The 22,257-nt window shown below is 46.1% G+C and overlaps 1 long non-coding RNA gene across 1 annotated transcript; it reads left to right on the top strand.

Annotated features, from left to right (window-relative positions):
* Positions 1-2,790: 2,790 nt before the first annotated feature.
* LOC113479928 lies at positions 2,791-22,233 on the top strand. The gene is made up of 3 exons (XR_003398379.1): positions 2,791-2,902; positions 10,064-10,066; positions 22,221-22,233. It is a non-coding gene; the product is annotated as an uncharacterized LOC113479928 (long non-coding RNA).
* The last annotated feature ends 24 nt before the right edge of the window (positions 22,234-22,257 follow it).

The following is a 22,257-nucleotide window of genomic DNA, read 5'->3' as shown; positions in this document are numbered from 1 at the left end:
GGATCCATCAGTAAACAAAACATATCACCTTTCATCTTCTGATAACTCAAATGATGGTGCCTCTTGGGCATGAACCACTTTCTCAGGCAATGCTCCAAAACTGCTGCCTTCTGGTTAGTCCCAGGATTCCTGGGCAGTTGGGACCCCTGAGTCCAGCTCATTCCCAGGCTCAGCAAAATAAAGAGATAATCAATGCAGCAAACAAACTCTGTGATCCGCACAGAAGCTTGCCATTTAATAACTACTGTAACTGTAAAATGCTTAATATAAAACTGCTGTTATTTTGGGCCCTATGCTGGGTGCCAGAAAGGACTGTGGTGGGTTGACCTTGGCTGAACGCCAGGTGCCTGCTAAACTGCTCAATCACTCCCCTCCTCAGCAGGATGGGCGGGGAGAAAATAAGATGGAAAAGAACTCGTGGGTCAGATAAAGGCAGTTTGATAAAGCAAAAGCAACGGCTGTGCACAGAAGCAAGGGATAACAAAAGATTATTCTCTACTTCCCATCAGCAGGCAATGTCCGGCGGCTTCCCGGGAAGTAGGGCTTCAGTACATGTAGTGGTTGCTCTGGAAGACAAAAGTCGTAATAACAAATGCCCCCCCCCTCCCTTCTCATAGCTTTTATTGCTGAGCAGATGTCCTATGATATGGAATCTCCCTCTAGTCAGAGCTGTCCTGGCTCTGTCCCCTCCCAAGATCTTGCCCACTCCCAGCCTACTGACCTTTGGGGGTGTGGGGTGGGGGGATGTTGGAGGGACAGGTGTGGTGCTGTGGAGGTGTGTTATCAACACCTTTCCAGCTATGGATACACAGCACTAATAGGGCAGCTATGGGGAAAATTAACTCCATCCCAGCCAGACCTGATACAGTGAGGGAAAAAATGTAGCATCACTGCTACTCAATCAGAACACTCAGTTTTCCCATGCCATTTCACAGAAGAGTATTTTTTTAACTTCTGCATTTATAGTACATTAATATAAGTGTGAACACTCAATAAATAGATCTGCGAATACAGCAATAGTTATTTTAGGTTACAACTTTGAAGTAAAACCAGAAAAAGTAAGGAGAGTAAGAAGGAGGCAGTTGAATATGAGTGTTATAAACAAAAATCTAGCAGCTCCTGACAGTCAACTCATATTTCAGGGTGCTGATTAAAGCTTTATTGCTTACATTATCCCTAAAGTGAGATGCTCCATAAATATGTGTGCTAGACTGCCAAACACCCAACCGTCTGTTACTGCATTACACGTATAAGAGCAATAAAGCAGGAAATGTTTGCATCCCACAGTACTGTATATTTCACTAATCCATAAAAATTTCCTGTCTTTTCATAATATTTGTACAACACAGAGGGCGTTTTTTAAGTACTTCAGCACATTCCTTATAGGCAACTAGGTGACCGCAGGGAATGAGAACTATTGATACATCTTCTTAACAGCAATTACAACTTATACTACATACTTACACATCTTTATACCCCACATCCAGATTTATATTTATACATTCTTATTAACAACTAACCCCTGTCCTTTAACAGATAGATATTATTCTCCCTTTCCATAGTTTTCCTCCACTCCTCCAAATGTTCTTAAGAACAGGCTATGGCTTGAGCCCCATCTTTCAAGATGAGTGTTCAGGACAGGAGAAGCAGCATGTTTGATTGTTAGACACTGGATTGGTTTGGGTCATCCTTGCACTCGCCTGATTCCTTGCAAAACTCACTATTTGATGGTTCAGATCGTTCCTGCTACGTTACTTCCTACAACACACAACTCACATCACAGATTATTTTTCCCCCAAGGTTAAATCTCCTTGAGGCAGACACCCAGTCTCCCCATCCTTCTGCATTACCCACCAAGTACACCCAGGTCCTGGAGTGAAGAAAATCCCATGAATGGATTTGCCTTTTCCCAAGGGAGGAGCAGTCCACACCTATGTGCATTACTGAACCTTATTTTCTCCCCCAGTATGTAGGGGTTTTGTTTGGGCAGAAACAGGACAGTTAGCAAATCCTCTGGTGTTAATCAGCCAAGTGGCTTCTGCTAAATTTACATCCCAGTGCTTCCATGCCCCATTGTGCAACACTATCAACATAGTCGTTAACAGTCCACTGTATCTCAACCTTTCCAGAGGCTTCTGGGTGATAGAGATGTGATACACACACTCAAAGCTGTTTCTTAGCCCAGGAGTTTATGAGGTTATTTCAGAAATCAGTTCCATTGTCTGATTTGATTCTTTCTGGGATATCATGTTGCCACAAAATTTGCCTTTCAAGGCCTAAGATGGTGTTTCAGGCAGTGTCATAATTTAGAGGGTACGTTTCGAGCCAACCAGTAGTTGCTTCCACCATGGTGAGTATGTAGCGCTTGCCTGGGTGTGTTCATGGCAGTCATTCCATATAGTCAATTTGCCAGGCCTCACCATATTGAAAACCCAGACCCTGTCCTCTGTTCATGGAGACTTTGCTCTTCCAGCTCACTTGGTTGCGGCACATGTTTCACATTCACGAGTGACCTGTGTGATTGCTTCCATGGTCAGGTCCACCCCTTGATCACGAGCCCATCTGTATGTTGCATCTCTCCCGAGATGTTCCAATGTTTTGTGGGCCCATCGAGCTACAAACAGCTGACACTTGTGCTCCCAGTCCAGGTCCACCTGAGCTACTTCAATTTCAATAGCCTTGTCTACCTGATCGTTGTTTCCATGTTCTTCAGTGATGCAGCTTTTGAGCATGTGAGCACCTCTATGATATGCCCTTAGGGTAATGTTTTCTACCTGGGCAGCACTGTCCTGTCACAATGCAGCAGCCCAGATGAGTCTACCCTTGTGTTGCCAGTTGGTCTTCTTCCACTGCTGTAGCCACCCCCACAGGGCATTAGCCACCATCCAGGAGTCAGTGTAGAGTACTGGCCACATTGTTCAGCAATCTCTAGGACTAGTTGCATGGCTTTCACATCTGCAAACTGACTCGACTCACCTTCTCCTTCAGTGGCTTCGATGACTTGTCACATGAGACTCCACACAGCAGCTTTCCACTTCCAGTGGTTTCCTACAATGCAACAGGATCCATCAGTAAACAAAACATATCACCTTTCATCTTCTGATAACTCAAATGATGGTGCCTCTTGGGCATGAACCACTTTCTCAGGCAATGCTCCAAAACTGCTGCCTTCTGGTTAGTCCCAGGATTCCTGGGCAGTTGGGACCCCTGAGTCCAGCTCATTCCCAGGCTCAGCAAAATAAAGAGATAATCAATGCAGCAAACAAACTCTGTGATCCGCACAGAAGCTTGCCATTTAATAACTACTGTAACTGTAAAATGCTTAATATAAAACTGCTGTTATTTTGGGCCCTATGCTGGGTGCCAGAAAGGACTGTGGTGGGTTGACCTTGGCTGAACGCCAGGTGCCTGCTAAACTGCTCAATCACTCCCCTCCTCAGCAGGATGGGCGGGGAGAAAATAAGATGGAAAAGAACTCGTGGGTCAGATAAAGGCAGTTTGATAAAGCAAAAGCAACGGCTGTGCACAGAAGCAAGGGATAACAAAAGATTATTCTCTACTTCCCATCAGCAGGCAATGTCCGGCGGCTTCCCGGGAAGTAGGGCTTCAGTACATGTAGTGGTTGCTCTGGAAGACAAAAGTCGTAATAACAAATGCCCCCCCCCTCCCTTCTCATAGCTTTTATTGCTGAGCAGATGTCCTATGATATGGAATCTCCCTCTAGTCAGAGCTGTCCTGGCTCTGTCCCCTCCCAAGATCTTGCCCACTCCCAGCCTACTGACCTTTGGGGGTGTGGGGTGGGGGGATGTTGGAGGGACAGGTGTGGTGCTGTGGAGGTGTGTTATCAACACCTTTCCAGCTATGGATACACAGCACTAATAGGGCAGCTATGGGGAAAATTAACTCCATCCCAGCCAGACCTGATACAGTGAGGGAAAAAATGTAGCATCACTGCTACTCAATCAGAACACTCCGTTTTCCCATGCCATTTCACAGAAGAGTATTTTTTTAACTTCTGCATTTATAGTACATTAATATAAGTGTGAACACTCAATAAATAGAAGGTCTGCTAATAAGTGAGGGTGTGAGCTGAAGCACAGCAGCTATTCTGTGCTACCTCCACCCTCAGCAGGGTCTCTCTTACTTTATTGTTTCAGAAAGCCTAAATTCAGCACGATGTCTGCCCAGGCTAACACAACAGCACAGCCTATAAAGCCTGAAAACCAACCGGTAGGAAGTGCAAGTCAGTATTTTAGTGGCATTCAGGCCATCTCAGTGGAGTGCTCTGTAGATGTGCCTTCTTTCAGTTAATTCATTTACTAAGGAGAGTGCCTGTGTAATTGCTATTCCAGACAAAAAATGATGCGGTGATGGGATATGCAAAAGAATTTTTCATGGTCACAGAAGCATAGGAAAATGTATTTTGTGAAGAATCATGGAAGATCATGTGGTACAGCTGGATCTCAAAGCAGCCTCCAAGGGTGGATCAGGTTGCTCAGGTCCCTGTCTGGAGCAGCACCAGAGATCTCCGAGGAAGGAGATTCCTCAACCTCTCTGGGCAACTTCTATGTTCATATGCATTGTCAATCTAGTATTGTTCACATTTCTCAAGACTTATGCAGACACAAGATTATTGAGACATCTGATGTCTTATGAAGCTGTTAGTGAAGGAAATGAATCCTTATCAGTATAGAGAGGAGGAAATCAGTGACAAGCCAATCTGGGCCATCATCCATCCACCTTAAGAGACACATCTACATTTCTGATGAAATGTAGAACTTAAATTTGTTAGTGAGAGAGTGTGTCTGGGTGAAATTCTACGCTTTTGAATCAGAAAAGGACAAAGAAGTAGAAGCTACCACCCTCTAGGGTGGAGTGGCAAGGTGCATGCATCATCCTAAATTAAAGATGTATTTACGGAGGGTTGTGCCATGCCACCATGAAAGATGCACAATTAGCTACCCAAATTGCTGCATAGAAATTTAATTGAGCAGTATGTAAATAGCTTGTAGGGAGTGACGGAATGATACATTACCCACCTCTCCCTCAGCTCCCCAATGCCAAACGCGTCATCGGTCCCGAGGAGACAAGGAAGCGTCGATGTTTTTAAGGCTGAGGTTTCTCCTTCTCAGCCCTGCAGCACGGCAGAGTGAGCTGAGGTTTCATGTGTTTCTGCAGGAGTCGTCTGAGCCTGTCTGCTGGTCGCTGCCACTGTGGTTCTGGCAGACTACAGCCAGAATGACAGCACATCTTACTAGAGGTAGCTGGCAGTTCTTGTGTTCACACCACACTGGTACCTCTTTGTAATACTCCTTGCCTGTTTCTCTCTCTCCTTCATCCCTTTCATCTGAAAGCAGTATGTTATACAATGTAGTTTAGGTTGCTCCATTAGCAAGTCTTGCTCTTAGCCACTCTCCTGCACCTGTGGACTTCAGTCCGTATTTGTAAGGGGGAAAAACTGGAAATCATATGTACAATTTATGTCTCCTTCATCTTGCTGCCCTGTGTTTACTGTAGTGTGGGTGATGAGGGCTTCAGAAAGGAGACAGGAAACATAGTCCAGGCATGGATGGATATAAATAGTGCTGGGGAGGTGGTGGTGGTGGAGGGAATGGGATGTTTCTGGGCTTCTGCCATGACTGAATGACACAGATGGTTTTCCCGGGAAATGAGTATTTTAGTAATGAGTAGTGAATGTCCTTCGGGCTGGCTGCACCTACAGCCCTGGGAATGCAAACAGTTTAGCAGCAGGTTTGTCAATAAATACCATCTGCTCAACAGCACTGAATCCAAAATATTGCAGAACCTACCTTACCCAAGGCTGTTGTTTTGCTAGACAGAGGTGAGATAAAAATCATTAGTGAATATTCTTTTTTCTTAAAATACTGTGATTGTGATCTAAAAATTATAACACTCTAAATTTAATCAGACTGTTCAATCCCAGTTTAAACCTGGGAGAATTAAACTTCTGTGTTAGATTTTTTCCTGATGGACAGTAAGGTGTCTCCACAGAAGGGTGAGCTGTAAGCGAAGCTGCTTCTTGCACAGTTTAGGACACTGAAGTGTCTGAGAAAAGCCTTGCTTCCATGGCTGCCTGCAAGGGAAGGAAACTCAACTCTGCGAGCTGCAGCAGCAGCAGCAGAGCCGGGTTTCCTGGGTGCTGTGACAGGGACTCAAGGCTGATTTCCTGCCCTAGTGCTCCAGTTCCCAACAAGAGGTGAACCCCTGCCCCAGTCCTTCTTCCTGAAGGGGCACTGAGAGTCGTTTCTGCTTGTCTCCATGAGTTTTGCCAAAGCAGAGTGTCTTGGGGATCTTTACTGCTGTCAGATGTGGTTGAAATTGGCTCCTGGATGTGAAAGCTTCTGGGAAAAAAATGAGACATGAGCATCATCTAAAAAGTCTGAAACCAGAATGAATTTCAATGCTAATTCTTACCTCAGCAGAGACATGAGAGAAATAAAACCACACACACTGTTGTCCAACTTGGATTTATGGGTGCCATATTCTGCCAGTCTCATTTAAAAATACTTGTTTCCCTCTGACTGGGTTGTAAAATGTGGATAAGAAGTATAGGTCCAGAACTGGGACTCTCTACAGCTAAATTAATCCAAATATTGCATAACTGCAAAATATGAAAAGATCAGATCATGAATCTGTCATTGGAGATTGCCTGGCTGAAACTCAGACTTGACATTATGTCTGAGTTTGGTTTTTAGGGCAGAATCAGAGAAAATTCGAAGGAGAGATGGGCCTGAATAAGCAGGTCTTTAAAGCAATAATTTAATAGAAAACTGTGGTGTAAAAATAATGAAACAAAGAAAAAAAGTGAAGATGCAACGGAAGATGAGTGCCAAGGAGTGGAGTTCATGGCTCATGTTCTGTGTGAATGGACAGAAGTGACGTACAGAGAGGAGCCATGAAAGGGATGGGGGAGAAACATTTTCTGGGAAAGTAAACCATAAAATATCATTTTTTTAATGGAGGTTGCTTATTTTTAGGGGGAACCAAGAACAGATCCGCTTACCTTTAGGTTTCACTGACATCTGTAAAGTTTCTGAAACATACAGAGTGGCAAACAAATCTGGCCCAAAAATGTCAAGATAGAAACTGGTTGGAGGAAATTTACTCCTAGAAGAAATTGTATCTACAGCTGCCTGCCCATGGATTGTGCTTAACACAAAAAAAAGTGTGCCATTTGTTTTTCTGAGAAGTTTTATGACTGATGTTATGCATCATAAGGAACAAGACAGAAATAAAAAAGTTGGCAGTAAAAATATTTAATGAACTTTATCTGCACTTTCTTACTACATTTTCTCCATGTAGACTAATCTGGTATGGCTTCTGGAAATAAAGGAGGGGAGATTTCTGCTTCCAGAAATCAGGCCAATGCTCAGAAAGCTAAAATGTGCCTCCATTGAAAAGTTTGACACCAGAAGACACTGTGTGGCTGGAAAAGTGGTGCTGAGAAGAGTTTGCAGCTCTTCCAGAAACTGTAACTGTTCAGCCCAGCCCACTCCTGCACCCAGAAACAGACCCCGGTCCCTGGGGAGATTCAGCTCTACTCAGGAGTGTGGTGCGAGAGGCTGTGCGTGCCCTAAGCCCGGCTAGACTCATCCTGTATCGATCCCAGATTAAGCCCACTCCTCCAGGATCATCAAGAGACCCTGAGTCATGATCAGGTTTGCTTCAGCGCTGGTTTTGGAGCCCACAAGATGCATAAAATAGGACACAGCCCCTGGGGCCTTTAAGCTCCTTTTCCAAGTGCCCTGCAGACGTGAAATTTGTGCTCAACAGTGTATGATTGGTAAAAGCCACACATCTGTTTTCTCATCTCCCATCACATGAGGGGAAGTCACGCTTTCTCTGCCCCTTCCTTCCATCCAGCTCCTCCTGAGGAGCGGTGCCTGGGGCAGGGCTCTGCGCCAGAAGCCCGCTGCCTCTCAGCCGTCTCCAACTTCTGCCTCTCAAACTGCTGGTGAAGTTTGAACTTTCAAAATGCTGACTTTGTATAGAGAAGGGAGAAAAGAAAGAGGAAAAGAAAGAAAGGGAAGGAAGAAACAATCTGGAGTTATGCCACAGCTGCAAAAGTGCTGGGAGGCAGAAAAGCAGGTTCCCTGCAGCTCCCGCTGCAAGCATCTGGCTGCTGTTCCTGACCTTAGACTAGTCATATTCCCTGCAGGTGTATTGCTGTCAATAATGACATACATGAGAAAATTTATGTAATATTTCTGAAATAATTCCCTGTAAAAATGTTTCTGTTTGCTGAAGAAGCTATTCAGATTCTTACTGCTGAGCGTTTAACTAAGGTTCATGGAAGTCCTTTTTCTTTGACTTCTCTCCTTGATGTTACAATTCAATATTTTCTAAAAGATAGAGCAAAATAAATACTACAATATGATGTATTCAGTGTAATATAATTACCTTAACCTGTTCTAGTTTGGTCTATTACATTTATGAATTTAGCAGTGTCTAATAAGCTCTGAAAAGCAGGAGCTGACTGAGGAATCTCATGCAAGTTCAGGATCTGAAGTTTAGGCTTGGAGGGGGGGGGGGGGAAGAGCTCTGTTTTCATTTGGAACTGTCCCAGGACAAGCCTTGTTTACTTGCCAGAATCCTGTATGTGTGTGTGTGTGGTGTGTACAGTCACGTGAGCACTTTTGATACAGTCAATCACTGCCAGACTTATCAGACACCTAATGAAATGGAGTTGTCAACTGAGAAAGTAGCACGGCTAGCCCTGCTCCAAACATTTCAGAGGGTTTGGGTTGACAGCTGACCAATGGATTCATCCACCCTGTTTCCATCACCTTGGCATTCATTTCAGGGGGCCTCTCTGCAAGGGGCTGTTGGAGCGCTAAGACAAGGGTGTCACGCAGGTGCTGCAGCCGTGTGCCTGGGGCCAATTTGGCTGTGCTGGCCATAACCAGTGATGTTTTGGAAATCTTTCCAAGCAGGAGACCGGAGCCTGGTTTGTGGGCCACTCCTGGCCACTTGCAGCAAGCTAGGCATTGCCAGTTTGAAAAAGTCCCATTTTCAGAGCGGAACAATCCATGTTGCCCCTCAGAGCAGGAGAGAAAGGGGCAGAAATGCAATTTGTGCTTTAATGCAATCTGTAGATGGAGGATTTTTATTTTGGCCAGTAATGTCAGCATTTTGGTTGCCTGTTTTCCTTCTGGCTGTGCTTAGAGGTAAGATTTGGAGCTTGGAGACCCCTTGGTCAGGACCAAGAGAGCCATTCCCTGCTCTAATACTGATCATTTTAACCACAGACTCAATCATTCTGGAGAAACAAGAAAGCTAAAATAATCACAATAATAAAATTAGACAAATTGCGAACCAAAGAGGATCCGTGGTGTTTCCATCCCCGCCAAGGAAGAGGAGTGTATCTGGTTTTGGGAAGAAGGATTTGGGGTGGGGGGCACTGATTGGGCTGTGCCACAGCAATGGAGGAAGGAGCCAGCAGTACAGCCTCCAAAAACACGGCCAGTGAAAAATGATCTTGTATTAAAATCAGCTTAAAGCAGTCCTGGAAATTGCAACCCAGTGGGCATTAGTTCCGTATCAGATAAATGAATGGGAACGAACAATGACGATAAACATGGACATTTTGCTAAGCATGAATAAATAGGAACAAAGAAACAGAAGTCTATAAAGGAAAATCTTCCATCTCAAAACACTGAGTGTGTCAATGAAACAGAAGGTAAGGGTAAACCAGCACATACCTCTTATCTAGACTTGAATAAAAAAAAAGACATGGACAAAGGAGCTAAGACACTTGTGTAATGCCCTCAAGGTATCTTGCTGTGTTACTAGGTGCTCACAAACCTCTGAAAAGCTGATCCTGAAAGGGAGAAATGGAAGTAGATGCAAACAGTAGAGTTATAAGGGTTTTGAAACCAAAAATGCTTATTTGCATTACCTGTCATTTCTGATAGAGCAAGTACTAAGTCAATGCCACTGAAACACAATGGATTCAAAATTGTCCAGGAGATGGAATTTTTTATACAAGCTAAAATGAACCCAATCAGGATACTGGCAACACTAAGAATTTAACCAAGCCTAGGATGTTCATGAAGGTAGCTGAGAACACTCAGAGGCACATGAGGGTCTGGTCGTGGTGGGGGAAAGAGCCTGAGCTGGTGCCACAGTGGGTGATGTGGGATGGGATGGCTCCTGTCGTATGCAGCCTGCCTTTCCCTCTTGTCCGTTTGTCTGGTTTTATGGGAAAATGCTGGATATGACAAGCAGCCCCATGTGCCCCAGAATTAACAAGCTAGTAAATAACTTTCTATGGGGTTTGTGCCTGGAGACTGACAGACTGAGTTCTCCAAGACTGCAGCACAACTCTGTTGCTTATAAGACATGAGAGAAGCCACACATTGCAAATGTCCTAACCACAGGAAAAGCTTTAATGGGAGTTCACGCTTCATTAAACACCAGTGAATCCACATGAGAGAGAAACCTTGACTAAAGAGTGGATTTTCTGGTGTCTAATAAGGCACAGACTCCCATTAAAGTTTTTCCCAGGGTGTAATTCATTTTGTTGCCTCTCTTTTCTCAGCCTGATTACCTGTTCTCACAAACTTTGCAAGACCTTGATATTTTCCAGACATTAACTCCTTTGACAGTAAGGTGAGCCGTGGGCTCAAGAATTACTGGGGGGGGGATGGATGAAGTGTGACTTTACAGGCAAACAAGTTGAAAATCAGATCCCATCAGCCCAGTGGAGACAGGAGAAGCTGCCATGCCTACATGCGGATGACAGGGCTGTGCATGGTATTTTTAGAAAGTCGGCCAAGCAGAGAGTGCCACACTCCTTTCTGGGCTCTTGCTTTCTTTTTACGCAAACTATTGTCATCACAGAGGTCAGAACAGGTGTACAAAATATCAGCGGTAAAATAGCTGCTTTCACTAACTAGCATTGCTAGGGAGGTGATGTTTTGCTATCCACTCCATTGCCTGGGAGGAAAAAAAAGATGGCAATTAACCTGCACAAACCCCCCTGGGAATATTTTGGGGGGTGTCCCTGTTGTGGGCGGGGGGAGTGGAGGCTGCCTGGGGTGCTTGGCTGCGCAGACCAGAGTGGTATTGCCACTTGTCTGCGTGCTGGAGATGAGATGAGGTCACTGGAAAGTGTGTGCTGTCAGCCACGGAGCGTCACCCGTCGGGGCGATGACAGCGGCGGGTGGGCCGGGGCTCAGGAAGCTGGGTCCTGCTTTTGACTGCACTGGAGAAAAGCCAAGGAGAGCAACCACAAATTAATCATCTGATGATGGCAAGGCTTCAGGGCTGGCGCAGGGGAGAGAGGAGCTGTTTTTAAGAGGTTACAGAGCAATGCTTCTTCTGTCACATTTGTTCTTCTCTACCCAATGGTAACGTCTTAGGGCACAGGTACGCAGGGTGCAGGGCAGAGCCCTGTGCTCCATAGGCAGCCAGCACAAGGTTGCTCTGGCTGCTGAAAGCCCCGTGGCTGATTTTTATGCACATTTCCAAAGTGTGAAACATGTACCTGTTAACAGCATGAGCCCACATGCACATCTTGCTCTCAGCAAGCATGGTTTTATTTCACTTTTCATTGTGATAAGTTAAAACTAAAGCTTTCATTAGCTGTTCATGAGGTTATTGCTTTACCTCTTAACTATGGAGTAGCTTTTGCATTACAATCAGTTGCTTTGGCTCCTGTTTTATTTTGAAGTATTTTAAGTTATGCAGGCTAAAGGAGTGCACAGGCAATGACAGAGACATTTGTGTGCTGAAAAGCTGCTTGCTGTTTCCTCCAACTATACCATCATGTCTATTCACCAATATTACCTCTTACTATGGGTCTCACTATCCCTTAAACATCACACCACAATTGCACCCCCGTTTTTGCAAGAGTTCCCCTCTGTCTACAAAATTAATTGGTGAAAATAGAAAGCAAGTACTGGCAACCCCTAATGCATCCCCACTTCTGACAATGAAGTGATGAATGCAAGTATGTGATTTAATATGCAAGAACACACACTTTCTTATTGATGGATGCAATTTTTGTTCCTCACATAGCAGTGGGGTCAGTGTTAGAGGGCAATGCACTCGTAGGCACTGAAGGGAACTGGGCTCTGTGGTGCTGTGCAAGGGGGGGTCCTTGTCTGCAGGCATCTCTGCGGTTGGCAGAAGATGCTCCAGAGAAGGTGGTGAAAAACTCTGGCTGATTTGGCCTGAATGACAGTCTCACAGTCCCTCAATCCCCTCTTTCACCCTCAGGAAAGCTGCAGTGTCTCTGCATGGGGGAAGCAGCAAAATCCCATTCCAGAGCAGCCAGAGTGAGCATGGCCACAGCTGGATTACATGTAAATTGAAGCTCATGAAGGAAATGGCAACACTTTCTCCTCTGGGACAGTGGCTGAGAAGGCTGCAGGGCTGGGGGTGGACTGCTGACTCTGCCAGGCAGACAGGACTTGGTGCTTATCACAGGCACCATGGGTCAAGCTGTCCTTCACGGCGGTGCCACTGGCCGCTGGACCAGAGCGGATTGAGGGCTGGTGCCTAACAGGCAGTGCGGGTCATGGGTTGGGAGTCGGGGACAACGGACCAACCTCAGCCCAAGATTAGCAGCAATGGGCACTGTGTTCCCGGGGCGATGGGTATCATCATGTCTGGTGCCTGGGAACACCACCCTCCGTGGGATTTCTGGGGAACAGTCAAATGGCCACAAAAGTCCACGTGCCACAGGGTGAAAACAGCTGCATTAACACGGGCACTTGTCTGCCTGCTTCAGAAAGTAAAAGGTGATAAATATAACAAGAACAGGGACTGCAAAGCCTCTCACATGCAAAACTGATAATGCTGGGAAGCAGAGTCCCAGAGCAGACAGCCACAGTGCGGTTTGGAGCCCTCCACTTCACAGCGCTGGGTGTTGGCAGGTTCACACCCTAGGGCTCGTGCACACAAGTGTGCCTGGGCACAGCCAGATACCACTTCCTGGTTATCTGTTACCTCCCCAGGACAAGGAGCCAGGGGCACTGGAGGGGAGATATTTGTACTGAGGTCGACCAGTGTTTCCAGCTCAGCCAGCACTCATACCTCTCTCTAGCTGCATGCCCGAATGCTTGGACAGCAGCACCTGCACTGCTCACAGTAAGGAGCGACCAGTACATCAGTACCCACTTCTGGCAAACCAAAACCAACAACCAATATTGCAATAAATCCCGCAGGCAACATGTGAGCCAGTAGGAGTGAAGTCTGGCCATTGTCCTCTACTGACCTGATTAGGGAACAGAAGTAGTTCATTACAGGTGGCATGACCACCAACTTCTGTAACCTCAGTTCACCTTAATCTTCCACAGAAGACAGTGATATGGATCTTCTAAAAGGGGTGCAGAGAGCTGGGCCAATTCTGCCTTTGGCACCCATCTGTAGTGCCGGGGATTTCGGCAGAGCTGTAGTCAGGCTGCTGGTTGCAGGAGGCTGCGCTGCCAGCTTTGCTTTAATGGACCCTTAAACCTCAACACCAGGAGCCATAATGTGGTCTCAGACCTGCACAATGTTGAGAACATGAGAGAGCATGTTTCCAATTGCAATAAAATAAAAATAACAAAATAGAAAGTTGTTTTCTGTTCCTTCTTGTGCAGCTGAAAACAGAAGTCGCCAAGGCTGGGTGTGTTTTGCAGCAGCCCTGTCACAGCACAGGCTGCCGGTGGCAGGCACGTCTGCCACAGGGCAGCCCTGCACGGGAGGAGGTGACAGGGAAAACAAGGCTTTTCCTTTCTCCTTCCTCAGCCAGCCCATTGTGTCAGCACAGAGAGCTGCTGGTGCGTGCACAGTCTCCCAGGTTTTGCTGTGCACAGGCACAACACAGCAGGCACTGGGCAGTGAGGCAGAAACTGAAATAGAAACTCTGGTCTCCCCACAGGAAGAGTACGGCTCCAGGCCAGCCCCACACACCTCCGAGTCCCAGCACGAGAGACAGATGTCTTGTGCTTCTCAAAAATATATAAATATACATATATATGTCTTCAAGCTATATATATATATATATATATATATATATATATATATACACACACACACTGTATAGGTATGAATAGTTTATATAGATACAGGTGTGTTTGGTTTTTTAATTCCAGTACGTACTATTTCATCAGCAGCCTTGGGGTTGGGAGTATTTCAGATGGGTTGTGAAGAACAATCATGTGGGGAAGGCCTCTGACAGGACGAGGCACGGGGCAGCATCCTGAGGAGGAGGAGGCAGCGAGCCCTGCTTCCCAGCCGTCCTCAAGCTCTCTCCTATGTGTCTAACTCAGTGTTACAGAAGAACAACACACACCAGAAATCCTGGATTACTTTGATAAATCCAAGAGTCAGGTTATTTGGTGTTGGCAGAAGTGGGCTGGACCTTGTGGACACTCGTGGTCTGCCCCTCATGGCATGGTCACTGCAGGGGCTGGGAACAGGCAACCGCGGGCAGTGACTTCTTCAGTCAACTCAGCATGAGCCAAAACAGCACTTGAACTGATTTCATTACCTATGAGTTGATAAAAACCACCATTTTGAGAAAGAAAATCCAAGTGGATTGGTTTTACTTGAGGGTCTAAGTCCTGGATTTCCTCTCTGCTTTGTGCCAGGCTGCAGGAGCTACTGCTGGGCTTCTTTCCCTCTGCTGCAGGCAAAGTGAGCAGAAAGAGGGCAAGAGGAATACAACTGAACTTCATCCACTTTCAGCAACATCTTTAACAAAATGTGATCTGTGGCAAGAGCATTTTGTTTACTTTTCTAAAAAATGTCCTCTTCAGCAGTGAGGCATAACATCTATTTGGAGACTTCCATGAAAATGACTCCAAAGAACAGCTAGAGATTGACCACTTCCCCCTGAAAGGTTTCACAAGTCGACATGGAAGACCAACCTTTAAGGAGGCAGTGGCAGCGGTTCCTCTTCTCTGCCTTGACCGTAGTTGAGATTCGTTTCAAAGTTGCCTGTGGCCCCCAGATCTTGGCACTGGCTCTCCCCTCTGGCTTTTTGACTTGTGGAAATTTTCTGAGGCTGGTTATTTTTTAAAAAAAGTAATCACAGCACAAAGTAGATCCCATGACAACTGAAAATCTTTATGGGGGCCATTTGCTAGGACTTCTTTCACCAAAGTAGTTTCCCTTTTTTCCCCTTCTGTTTGGGGTGATGTCTGCAGGGCTGTGCACGATGTGAACAGCAGATAGGGAGAGGCTCTAAACCTTTTGAAGGACAGCTATTTGCATGGTTTCCAAGCCAAAAGAAAAGATAATATTTGGGGACATGGAAATTGTATTCCCCTGAGCTCCCAACCACTCAGGTACAGGCGGCTTTGGACACCTTGTGCACACCCTAAAACTTCTGCCAACCTCCTACAAAAGTGTGATTGAACATGCTGGAGGATCCTGGGTTGTCATTTCCCTGTGGAAGCAGCAGCTAAGTATTGGGTACAGCAGGGTAGGGCTTGCTTTTGCCCAACACTGTCTCACCCTGTGCCTAGTAGCCTTCCTCGCTGGGTTTCTTCTCGCTTGCCCTGACCTTGGCCCTTCGTACTGCGAGGGCTGGCGCAGAGGGGAAGCGAGCACCGCCCCGGGAAGTGGCCAGATCATAGTTTGACAAACAGGTTGCACAACCCTGAGTTGAGTTACTGATCCAATCTCACTCTGACCACTGCTCTGCAGCACTGGGAAACCTTTGCATCAATGTTTTCCAGGCAGAGGACTCCGCTTGGATGTGGTGCAAGTGTCAGAGTTATCAGGGAAATCTGATTTTTAAGTCTTTTCTGACCATAGTTGCATGGGAGATCTTGAAAAAGCATGCCCCAACTGCTGCTAAGATACAATATTTGTAGGCAAGACTTCCAGCTGAGCATGATTTTTTTCTGCCTCCTCCTGAGACTACAGGTTTCCCTCCCCTAGGTACAAGGCTGAGACTCTCCCCTGGCTGCTTAGGAAGGAAGAAGGTGCAAGCAGCTGGGTGTGTTTCCTCTTGATCCACGCAGCAAAAGGAGCTTGCACAGGGCTTTCAAGCTAAAGTGACAGCTTACATATTTGTCAGACAAAGCCCATACCCCTGTAGTGAGAGCTGGTGGGCACACCAAGCCGTCCCCATGGCCAGGCACGGGCTCCATGCTGCCTCACAGCCAGACCTGCCGAGCTTTTCCCTGGTAGGACCACCTCAGGAGTGTCCTTATGCCACAGAGATCCTTGAACCTGCCGCTTCCCCGGGAAGCGGGATCAAAGGCACCTGTGGGAAAAATAGCCCTGATAAACACAAGACATGGTTCAGAGCCGTTTGCTCTTTCTGGTTGTAGACTCTTTGGTTACAGTATCTGCAGGGCTGGGACACACCTGCTTTTCTGCCTGTAAAGGTTATTTTCCTTGTCTGTCTTGCAGCAGCTTGGTGACCTGCCAGCACGGGTCAGACTCTGCTCTTTGGGACGCTAAAGCGGCCCTGAGGGTGAGCCTGACTGTGTCTGCCTCCTCTGGCGAAGCACAAGTCAGAGCTAGAGTGATGCAAAGAGCTGATGAACCTTGCTTCGCTGCCTTACCCAGTGTATTTTACTCAGTGCTGTAGAACAACGCAATACGGGTATACTGTTCTGAATAAGAACATCTGTTTCTGGAAAAGATAGAGACTTTGTATTAGCCTGTCAAACTGAGTTTTGGGCTTGTTCACCTACTTAACCTTTTCTGTGCAGCATCCCATCTACAGGACTGAAGCAAACCTCGTGGATACAGCTGCTCTTCTCTTTGCTCCAGTCTCCTGCACATCTCTATTTCTCACCTCCTCCCAATACAGCCCAGTACTTTACACACTCCTCACTCTAATTTTTCAATGAACATCTGCATCCAGCAGAGTTAGCAAGAGCTCATTAGGACGATTAGCATTACACTATGGTGCAGAAAAATGGTGCTTTGCCTTAGATGTCTCCGTTTTTGCAGCCACAAGTGTATAAGCTACCATACCTGATGGAATTACACCAAAACATCCCTTCCTCCCAACTTGATCCAGAGAGGCTGGAGGTAAATAATAACATTCAAGCTCTTTTTGAGCCAGCCCAGTTGCATGTTTTGGAGGGAGTAAAGGTGTGGTCACCAGTGAGAGGAGCACAGGGAAATGGGTGAGTCTGCAATAGAAATAAAGCTATTTGATGAGCCTCGTGTATCATTTAACTGTCAGAACTGTTTACAGAAAAGCAACGTCTTAAGAGGTGTATGGGTGGTAAAGGATGCTTTTGTGCTATATATAAACATGGGAAAAAAATTTACTGACATTTCTGGAGATATTCCAAATTTTCATTTTGAATGTGCTGTTGTGGAAATCCATCTTTATTTTGTCTCCCTGTCATTTCTACTTTACATGTCATGCAAGTTTGCTCTCCAGCTGTCTCTGCTGTGTCACTCAGCTCTGCCTGGCAAGAGCCAGAGCCCCCCCTTGCCGTCCTCCTCTGTGTGCGCACATTCCTTGTGCTGACCAGGCAAAACAGGACGGATTTCCTTTGGTGGCATTTCCTGATGATTTCTGACTAACTGTGGAGGAAGTCAAACTAAAGAAGTGATGAATCTTCCATTTTTTATTAAAAAAAAAAAAGACATCTCTTATTTTTGAACTGTAAACAGCCTGCCTTCTAGCCTGCTGACCACCTCATGTTCATGGATAAAATATACACCAAAGGCCTATATACACCCAAACCCTAAGACCCTACATTTTCTGCTGAGAAGCCCTTACCCCTTTTGGGGAGCTTCATTTGCCAGCATTAGTATGTTGGGCGTGTTCAGTTCTTTGAAATAAACAGTTCGTAGTCTGAAAGAACATACTGTAAAATATGAATGATGGAGGGCTGCTTGCTCCCGTAGTCAACGGCAAATCTCTCAGCCTCTGCCAGCATGAATTTTTGGGGCCCCAATGGGCCTGGGCGCAACCCTGTGGGGTTTGGTGGGGGGTCAGGCTGCTCGGCAGGAGAAGCAGCAGCAGCAGCAGCAGGAGGTGGGCGAAGGTTGGTCTGTCACTGCAACCCTCCCAGGGCTGCCTGCACCAGGGCGCAGCCGTGGTGGGATGACATAGCCCCTGCTTGGGCATGTCCTCAGGCAGCTGAGTTTTGAAGGGGAATGGCTCCGTGTCTCTGAAACCCCAGGGCTGAGAGAGATCTCAGCTGGATGCCCCAGTGGTGGAGGCACTCAGACCCCACCAAGACTCCTGTATGAAACCTTGGCTCCCTTTGCCTGGCAAGTCTGGCTGCTTCCCAAAAGCTACGTTAATACAAAACAGAGAGACCAAAGAGTTACCGAGATCTCAGAGGTATTATGAATTCCTTTATTGCTCAATCCTCCATCTCTTTCTGTAGAGGAATTGTCTCTCTCAGGCTGTACAAAAGGTCATGCTGAAAGCTTGCCCTGAACTTTGATCTGGAAACCTAAAGGCAAAATCTATGTTTGCCTTCTGGCACCTCCTCCAGCGCTGTCGGACACCCACCAGCCTTTGTTTGATGTTTTGCCTTTTCCATCATTCCATAACTCTACAAAATGCTCCATGCCTTCCCAGAGAAAGCTGAGGCACTTGCAGAGTGGCATCCTCCCAGGGTGGGTGGCAGAACCACTGCTTTCATGTGAGGAGTCTGTAGTTTTTTTCTTGAGAGGAAAAGTACAGAGTAGGTCTTCCCCATTGCTCTGTGCTGTTCCTGTGGGAAGGAAGTTAAGAACTAACAGCAGCAGTAGCAAAAGCAAGCATCTCTAGATAGTGCCATAGTCAGAGGCACTTCCAAGTAGCTGAGCTCCTGGACAAAGCATTTTTGAATGAAGAAGCAAACCAAACTTCAACAACCACCACCACACAAGGAAAACACCTCCAAATTGTGTTAAGCTTTAAAGCTCTTGATGAGAGCCCACCAGCAGAGCAAGAGCTTTCCAGGCTTCACAGAGTGATGAATTTGCCAACACTGAGATCCCTGAGCTGTCAGAGCAGGGTGTGTTGGTGCTGTATAACAATAAGCTTATGCTAAAATCAGATGTGAAAGGAAAATCGAAGTAAAACAAAACAGGACAATGAATGAAAGGCTGAGTTGCTCCCTGCTTGCTCCTGCATAACAACAGTGTCCAGGATCAGCTCGCCAGGTGGGAAGGGGCTGAGCCTCCAGCAGACACATCCTTTGTGTCAAACCACTGGATGTGGTGCTGCTGACACCCAGTGCGTGCCTATGAATATGTATAACCAATAGAGCTCTGCCCTAAACAACTGGAAGAGGAATTTTAGATGCTGTTCGATAGGGCAATGAAGATCTTAAGACCTGTCAAAACACAGCATGGAACCTGCTTTAGTTGCTGGCAAAAGGGCAGGATTAAGACACTGCAGACTCAGGTGTCATCTCTGCTGCTGCCACCGGCCCTCAAAGTGAGCATGAAAAACCAGAAATAAAGTACAGATCCCTTTGCCAAAGCTCTCGGAGATCTACTGGAGAGAAATGAGATATCACCACTGTGGCCCAAGACCTGTACACTTGTGTTGATACAGTCCCCTGCACGGACACAGTTACACAGGAATGGTCTGTTGAGCATCTCAGGCTAAAAAAGATCAAAGCAATTGCACTCTTAACTAAAAGAGTTAAAGAGACAAAAAGCACCAGTGGTATAGGGAATTACTGCCTTTTTTGAGAGGTTTGTGTTTCATGCCCCATGAAAATGACCTGGGCTTGGTAACTGGCTGGCTACTCTGTGGCTTTTTGCTTCAGGGAAATGTTTTCTGTGGTTTGAAACTGGATGTGATTAGAGGGGCTAACCTCTACCAAGTGCTTACACAGTCAAACTTTTTGCTATCAGGTTTTTCCCCTTATTATTATCTAATCACCAAAGTACTTTACAAAGCGGCATGAGAAGTCTGAGAGCTTCCTGAATTTTTTGCAGCCTCATACCGTTTCATTTCAGCACCATTTACTTGCAGAGCCCGATTTCTTTATCACAAACTCAGAGCGCGTTGGATCCCATGGGTCAGGCTGTCCCCATCTGTGGGGATGCTCTGGGTGCTGGGACCCTCTGTGAGAACCACCTCTGCTCCTCTGGGAAGTACCCCAGGGAGGGGACATGCCAGGCCAATGTGGCAGGGGTGGCAGTGGCTTTGGCACGTCTTGCTTCCCTCCGGGGGTCTGGGAGCTAGTGCAGGAGAGGAGAGCCACTTTTCTGGGGAGTACTCCCTGCCGAAAGGGCTGTTCCCATCTCCACTGAAGAGAGGACACTGAAGTCAGACTTTATCTGACCTTTTATTTATCCGGCCTGCCCTCCCTACAAGACTGAACACAAAATGTCACGCAGTTCCCTTGTATCAAGCCCCCCAGGCGTAGGCTTATCTAAATTACACGTGTCTGTGCTTCTGGAGTCCTGCAGCCAAGTTTCCATCAATGGCTCTCTAGGCTCTACAAGTCCCTCGATTCACCAGAGGGTATCCAGCCAGGGTTACAAAGCACACAGATCCAAAAGTGACACTTGCCTGAAGCAATAAATAAACTATTTCCCAAACTACGTTGCTTGTTAGCAGCTAGGCTTGCTCAGCTCTGCTCCCATGGACTGCCTTGTTTCCTCTTCAAAATCCTGAGACGTGCATGTTAAAAGGATCCCATGTCCCCAGCTCACTGCTTGTGGAAATGACATTAACAGCAACTACGCTCCCCAGCACAGAACAATTAAAGGATCAGGTTAAATACCAACTAGTCTTTGTATCCAAGCCCAGAGCATGTGCTGAGCAAATTTGTGCTTGTGGTCTGTGTCTCTGGTCAGTGAGCGTGGCACCTTCCTGCCCCGTGGCTGCAGCAGGGCCTGGGGACCTGCATCTTACCCAGGCCCAGGATGATGCAGACACCAGCCCAGGTCATGACTTCATCATTCTTTCTTTCTCAAGTCACCTGCAAATAATCTTCCTGATACACAGGTGTATGAAATTTGTTTGCATTTGCATCCAAATAATATATGAACAAGTCACAGCCTAGTAGGAGATTTTAAAAATTGAAAAAGCATTACATAAAAAATGTGAAAGTTTTCCCTGTAAGCGCCTTTGCTTGTCAAAATAATTAAAGATCACTGCTACATTTTATATTAATTTATTAGAAAAAAAGATACACAGTTTAATGTGCAAATATATACAACAAACATTACATGAAACGTCAGGAAGGCGAGCCCCTTCCCTCTATCAATGACTTACTCCTTCATAACAGAGATGACTGTTTAATGCTTCCCCACAGCTTTACAAATACAAAAAAGTATAATGCTTCATTTGCACAAGACAAAAAGTTTATTTTTATTTGAACAAAAAATATTCTGGCTTTGACATGGCAAAAGTCTGCTATTTTGGTGGCTTTTTTTTTTTTAAACCTGAGCAAGTTTTGTGGAACAGGGGAACAAAGGAAAGGCATTGCCCTGTGCTTCATTCTCATCACAGCATCTGATGGTCTTTGAATTACTAAACCACTGAATCACTTCAAGTGAACACAGCTCCAAAGTCTACATCTATGATGTAATTAGTGACATGGAAGAGTGCGGGTGCTACCATTGGTAAAAGTGAGATGGTTGAAAATACATGACTTGAGTTAAACGGCTGTTGACGTTTGTCAGGTAAAGTGTTCCTATCTGCCAGCGAGAAATTTAATGCTGCCTCCTGTAATAAAGGAATTATAAATGGAAAATACAGTTTAGTCCAAAAAGCAAACAAGTCTTGGATCCTGCTATGCCTTGCTCAAATGCGTGACCACTGAATGACTGTGGAATAAGGCCCTATTAAACCTGAACTGAGTAAAGACCTTGGGAACACGTGTAACTCCCAGTAAGTACTGAATTTCTGCTCGCTCCAGGAAAGAAATTCAGATCAGATTGATTTATTTATGATTCTTTAGAATGTATTTCAAACAGGTGTTTGATGCAGGCTATTTTTATATTCAGTGGCCACAGTCTGAGTAAAAGAAATCCATCTCATCTCTGATCTCCTCCCTCCTGTGCCTGGGTGCTGGCACTCCAGGTCACTCACCATCTGTGCCAACAGTGGGGGGAATCTGGCTGATCACCCTAACAATAACCACAACACTGAAACCATTTCACTTGTTTGTTTTCCACATCATCCCGCAACAGAACTTCACCTGGCAACTCCACCGAGCAACATTTCCCATTGAGCAAAACGAGAAAGCCCGGCAGTGCTGGAGAAGGCACTACAAGTCCTGAGCCAGGCAATGCCAGTTCCCCCAGGAGATAAGTTTCCTAAGGGACCACTGGCCATCCCTTGCTCATTTAGGTGCAAAG

Source organism: Athene cunicularia (genome assembly GCF_003259725.1).
Source record: "Athene cunicularia isolate RWA chromosome 4 unlocalized genomic scaffold, athCun1 chr4_part3, whole genome shotgun sequence".
Lineage (NCBI taxonomy): Eukaryota > Metazoa > Chordata > Aves > Strigiformes > Strigidae > Athene > Athene cunicularia.
This window is presented reverse-complemented; position numbering and strand designations above follow the sequence as displayed.